Below are 6,160 nucleotides of genomic sequence, written 5' to 3' on the forward strand. Positions count from 1 at the left end.
CAGGATCATAAGCTTCTTCTTCAGAAGATGCCTCTTGAGTACTGTTGGATGCAGCTTGCATTCCATTCAGACTCTGAGAAATCATATTGACTTGCTGAGTCAATATTTTATTCTGAGCCAGTATGGAATTCAGAGTATCAATTTCAAGAACTCCCTTATTCATAGGCGTCCCATTACTCACAGGATTCCTCTCAGAAGTGTACATGAATTGGTTATTAGCAACCATGTCAATGAGTTCTTGAGCTTCTGCAGGTGTTTTCTTTAGGTGAATGGATCCACCTGCAGAAGTATCCAATGACATTTTAGCCAATTCAGATAGACCATCATAGAATATATCCAGGATGGTCCATTCTGAAAGCATGTCAGAAGGACACTTATTGGTCAGTTCTTTGTATCTCTCCCAAGCTTCATAGAGGGATTCACCTTCTTTCTGTCTGAAGGTCTGAACATCCACTCTAAGCTTACTCAACTTTTGAGGAGGAAAGAACTTGGCTAAGAAAGCCTTGATCAGCTTATCCCAAGAGTTCAGGCTATCCTTAGGTTGAGAGTCCAACCATATTCTAGCTCTGTCTCTCACAGCAAAAGGGAAAAGCATGAGCCTGTAAACTTTAGGATCTACTGCATTAGTCTTAACAGTATCACATATCTGCAAGAATTCAGTTAAGAACTGAAAAGGATCTTCAGATGGAAGTCCATGAAACTTGCAGTTCTGCTGTATCAGAGAAACTAATTGAGGTTTAAGCTCAAAATTGTTTGCTCCAATGGCAGGAATGGAGATGCTTCTTCCATGTAAATTGGAATTAGGTGCAGTAAAGTCACCAAGCATCCTCCTTGTATTATTATTATTTTCGGCTGCCATCTCCTCTTCCTGTTCGAAAATTTCTGAAAGGTTCTTGCTGGATTATTGTAATTTAGCTTCTCTTAGTTTCCTCTTCAGAGTCCTTTTAGGTTCTGGATCTGCTTCAACAAGAATGTTCTTGTCCTTGCTCCTGCTCATATGAAAAAGAGGGACAGAAAAATAATAATAATAGGGGTCCTTTTTACCACAGTATAGATGTCCCTGTGTGAGTAGAAGAAAAGAAGAAGAAAAAATTCGAACACAGATGGAAGAGGGGGTTCGAATTTGGGTAAGATGAAGTGTTAGTAGATGAATAAATAAATAGAAGGAGATAAGAGAGGGAGATAATTTTCGAAAATAATTTTTGAAAAAGAGTTAGTGATTTTCGAAAATAGTTTTTGAAAAAGGTTAGTAATTTTTCGAAAATTAAAATAAAAAAATTAAAATAATTAGTTAATTAAAAAGAAATTTTGAAAAAGAGGGAAGATATTTTTGAAAATTAAAGAGAGAGAGTTAGTTAGGTAGCTTTGAAAAAGATAAGAAACAAACAAAAAGTTAGTTAGTTAGTTGAAACAAATTTGAAAATCAATTTTGAAAAGATAAGAAGATAAGAAGTTAGAAAGGATATTTTAAAATCAAATTTTGAAAAAGATAAGATAAGGAGATATTTTTGAAAAGATATGATTGAAATTAGTTTTGAAAAAGATTTGATTTTTAAAATCACAATTAATGACTTGATTCACAAGAAATCACAAGATATGATTCTAGAACTTAAAGTTTGAATCTTTCTTAACAAGTAAGTAACAAACTTGAAATTTTTGAATCAAAACATTAATTGATGATGTTATTTTCGAAAATTAGGAGATAAAGATAAGAAAAAGATTTTTGAAAAATATTTTTAAAATTTTCGAAAATAACTAAGAAAAATGAAAAAGATTTGATTTTTGAAAAAGATTTTGAAAAAGATAAGATTTTTAAATTGAAAATTTGATTTGACTCATAAGAAACAATTGAATTTTAAAATTTTTTGAAAAAGTCAACTCAAATTTTCGAAAATTTATGAGAGAAAAAGGGAAAGATATTTTTTTTATTTTTGAATTTTTAATGATGAGAGAGAAAAGCATGAAAATGATGCAATGCATGAAAATTTTAGATCAAAACAATGAATGTATGCAAGAACACTATGAATGTCAAGATGAACACCAAGAACACTTTGAAGATCATGATGAACATCAAGAACATATTTTTGAAAAATTTTTAATGCAAAGAAAACATGCAAGACACCAAACTTAGAAATCTTTCATGTTTAGACTCTATGGATTCAAGAATGCATATGAAAAACAAGAAAAGACACAAAATATGAAAACATCAAGATCAAACAAGAAGACTTACCAAGAACAACTTGAAGATCATGAAGAACACTATGAATGCATGAATTTTTCGAAAAATGCAAGATGAATATGCAATTGACACCAAACTTTAAATCTGACTCAAGACTCAAACAAGAAATACAAAATATTTTTTTTGATTTTTATGATTTTATGATTTTTTTGTATTTTCTTTTAATTTTTTCGAAAATCATTTTGAAAAAGAAAAATAAGGATTCCAAAATTTTTAATATGAATTCCAGGAATCTTATGCTCTTTAGTCTAAAACTCCAATCAAAGGGTCAGGCATGGCTTAATAGCCAGCCAAGCTTTAGTATGTAACTCAGACATGACACGCCTGACATTCCCTATCCAAAAGAATTAGACATGGCTTTACAGCCAGCCAGGCTTCAACATGCTTCATGAAACACTAGAATTCATTCTTAAAAATTCTGAAGAAAAATATATTTTTGAAAACATTTTTATTTTAAAATTTTTTTCGAAAACAAAGGAGAAATTTTTGAAAGATTTTTTTTTAAAAAATTTTTGAAAATAAAACAAAAAGAAAATTACCTAATCTGAGCAACAAGATGAACCGTCAGTTGTCCAAACTCGAACAATCCCCGGCAACGGCGCCAAAAACTCTGTACGCACGTCTTAATAAATCGTTTTTCATTCACAACTTCGATACAACTAACCAGCAAGTGCACTGGGTCGTCCAAGTAATAAACCTTACGTGAGTAAGGGTCAATCCCACGGAGATTGTCGGCTTGAAGCAAGCTATGGTCACCTTGTAAATCTCAGTCAGGCGGATATCAAAAGGTTATGGAGTTTTCGAAATTAAATAATAAGTAAACATAAAATAAGGATAGAAAAACTTATGTAATTCATTGGTGAGAATTTCAGATAAGCGTATAGAGATGCTTTCGTTCCTCTGAATCTCTGCTTTCCCGCTGTCTTCATCCAATCAGTCTTACTCCTTTCCATGGCTGGCTTTATGTAAGGACATCACCGTTGTCAATGGCTACTTTTAATCCTCTCTGGAAAATGGTCCGATGCGCTATCACTGCATGGCTAATCGTCTGGAGGCATCACCCTTGCCAATGGCTGCATCCCATCCTCTTGTGAAAATGGTCCAAATGCTCTGTCACAGCATGGCTAATCATCTGAGGTTCTCGATCATACTGGAATAGGATTCACCCTCCTTTTGCATCTGTCACTACACCCAGCACTCGGGAGTTTGAAGTTCGTCACAGTCATTCAATCCCAGAGTCCTACTCGGAATACCACAGACAAGGTTTAGACTTTCTGGACTCTCATGAATGCCGCCATCAATCTAGCTTATACCACGAAGATTCTGATTAAGAGATCCAAGAGATACTCATTCAATCTAAGGTAGAACGGAAGTGGTTGTCAAGCACGCGTTCATAGGGAATGATGATGATTGTCACGTTCATCACATTCAGGTTGAAGTGCGAATGAATATCTTAGAAGCGGAATAAGTTGAATTGAATAGAAAAATAGTGGTACTTTGCATTAATCTATGAGGAACAGCAGAGCTCCACACCTTAATCTATGGAGTGTAGAAACTCTACCGTTGAAAATACATAAGTGAAAGGTTCAGGCATGGCCGAATGGCCAGCCCCCAAGTCTAAGAACGAAACGTCCCAAGATGTCTAATACAATAGTAACCAGTCCTATTTATACTAAACTAGTTACTAGGGTTTACAAAAGTAAGTAATTGATGCATAAATCCACTTCTGGGGCCCACTTGGTGTGTGCTTGGGCTGAGCTTGAATGTTACACGTGCAGAGGCTCTTTCTGGAGTTGAACGCCAGGTTGTAACATATTTCTGGCATTCAACTCTGGTTTGTGACGTGTTTCTAGCGTTTAACTCCAGACAGCAGCGTAGAACTGGCGTTCAACGCCCTTTTACGTCATCTAAACTCGGCCAAAGTATGGACTATTATACATTGCTGGAAAGCCCTGGATGTCTACTTTCCAACGCAATTGGAAGCGCGCCATTTTGAGTTGTGTAGCTCCAGAAAATCCACTTTGAGTGAAGGGAAGTCAGAATCCAACAGCATCAGCAGTCCTTCTTCTACCTCTGAATCTGATTTTTGCTCAAGTCCCTCAATTTCAGCTAGAAAATACCTGAAATCACAGAAAAACACACAAACTCATAGTAAAGTCCAGAAATGTGAATTTAACATAAAAACTAATGAAAACATCCCTAAAAGCAACTAGATTCTATTAAAAATATACTAAAAACAATGCCAAAAAGCGTATAAATTATCCGCTCATCAGGACCTCCCCATACTTAGCCAATGTGAGATCCATTCCCTTGTGCTCTTCCTTTGCAACTCCTACCTCTTTGCAAGCTTCTTTAAGTTCAATATGTGTCAGAGGTTGTGCACGGTCCTCCTTGTCATCAATTTCATAACACAATGAGGTAGGTTCACCAATTTCAAAAGACACATTGGTAGGTGTGAAATCATCTTCAATGATGGAGCTTGCTTCTTGCTCAACCTCTTTCAATCTTTCATCATTCATACTATGCCTTGGAGGTTGCACATTATCCTCCTTAACACCAAATTCAAGCTCATTGGAAGAAGGCTCAACAACTTTCACAAGATCATCATCAACATCACTTGGTGTGGAAGTGTTCTCAAGCTTGAAATCCACCTCTTGTTCAACTTTCTCTAGCTCTTTAACCACTTCTTATTTTTCAACAATCTCTTCCTCCTCCACTTGTTGCAAGACATGCCCCATCTTCTTGTCCTCATGTTGGGATTCTAGAATATCCTTCATGCTCCACTCTTTGGTTGATTCCTCACATTCATCTGTGGGGATGCTTTGCTTGTTGCATGGGTCCCATGATTCTAAGATAGTAGTAATTTTAGCAAGCTGAGCCATGATTTTTTCAAATATGGGAGGTGATTCATCTTGTGGTTGAGAGTTCTCATACATTGGAGGTGGCTCATCTTGGAAATAACATGGAGGTGGTGGTTCTTGAGGGTATTGGGGGTTGAATTGGGGTGGTTCTTCATATGGTTCATATGGTTCACAAGGTGGTTAGTATGGTGGATATGAGTTACGGTCATATGGAGGTGTTTGGTGAATAGGGGCTTGTGAGTATGGTGGTTCAAAATTATATTGGGGAGGTGGTTCATAGGCATATGGTGGTGATTGTTGACAATCACAATAAGGGTCACCACATCCACTAGATTGATATGCATTAGGATCAGAATTATACCTATAAGAAACCGGAGGTTGTCGTTGCCAAGAAGGTTGATCAATTCCTTGAGGCTCCTCCCACCTTTGATTGTTCCATCCTTGATGCATATTGTTATTATAGCTCCCATTTCCTACAACATAATTTGAGCCAAACTCATAGCCAAATTGAGGATGAGAATTCAAAACAACAAAAGAGAATAAAAACAAGTACTAATAAGAACTAATAAAAACTAACTTCTAAAGCAAGCAAAACTAACAAAGAAGCCAATTAACATATATATAATAGCCAATAACATAGCACCATTGCAATTCCCTGGAAACGGTGCCATTTTGATAGTGAAGGAATTTGTTATGTCGGTTTAGAATTTCTCTTATAGAAATAAGAACTTCGTTGTAAGCATAGCTCCAAACCATCAAACAATTCTCACATAAAAAATTTGAGTTGTCACAAGTACAAACCCCAATGAAAATTAACCGAAGTATTTAAACCTCGGGTCGTCTCACAAGGAATTGCAATGAAGTGTTTAGTTATTGGCTATGAAGATGCAAGGGAGTTTGATTTATAATTGGCAAGAAAAGTAAATAACAAGAAAGTAAATGACAATTAACTAATAAAATAAAGAAAAAGAACTTTTGGCTAAACATAGGTAATTGAGATCACCATCATTGTCTACAAACTATATATTGACAATTGTGAGGAACCAAGCTCATTAAGTCT

At 35.6% G+C, this 6,160-nt stretch overlaps 1 non-coding gene across 1 annotated transcript; it reads left to right on the forward strand.

Annotated features, from left to right (window-relative positions):
- The first annotated feature begins 355 nt into the window (after positions 1-355).
- LOC148545874 (small nucleolar RNA R71) lies at positions 356-463 on the forward strand. Its single transcript, XR_015900228.1, has one exon. It is a non-coding gene; the product is annotated as a small nucleolar RNA R71 (small nucleolar RNA).
- Positions 464-6,160: the final 5,697 nt, after the last annotated feature.

This window comes from Arachis ipaensis, chromosome B9 (genome assembly GCF_059453495.1).
Source record: "Arachis ipaensis isolate K30076 ecotype BB chromosome B9, ASM5945349v1, whole genome shotgun sequence".
In the NCBI taxonomy this organism is placed as follows: domain Eukaryota; kingdom Viridiplantae; phylum Streptophyta; class Magnoliopsida; order Fabales; family Fabaceae; genus Arachis; species Arachis ipaensis.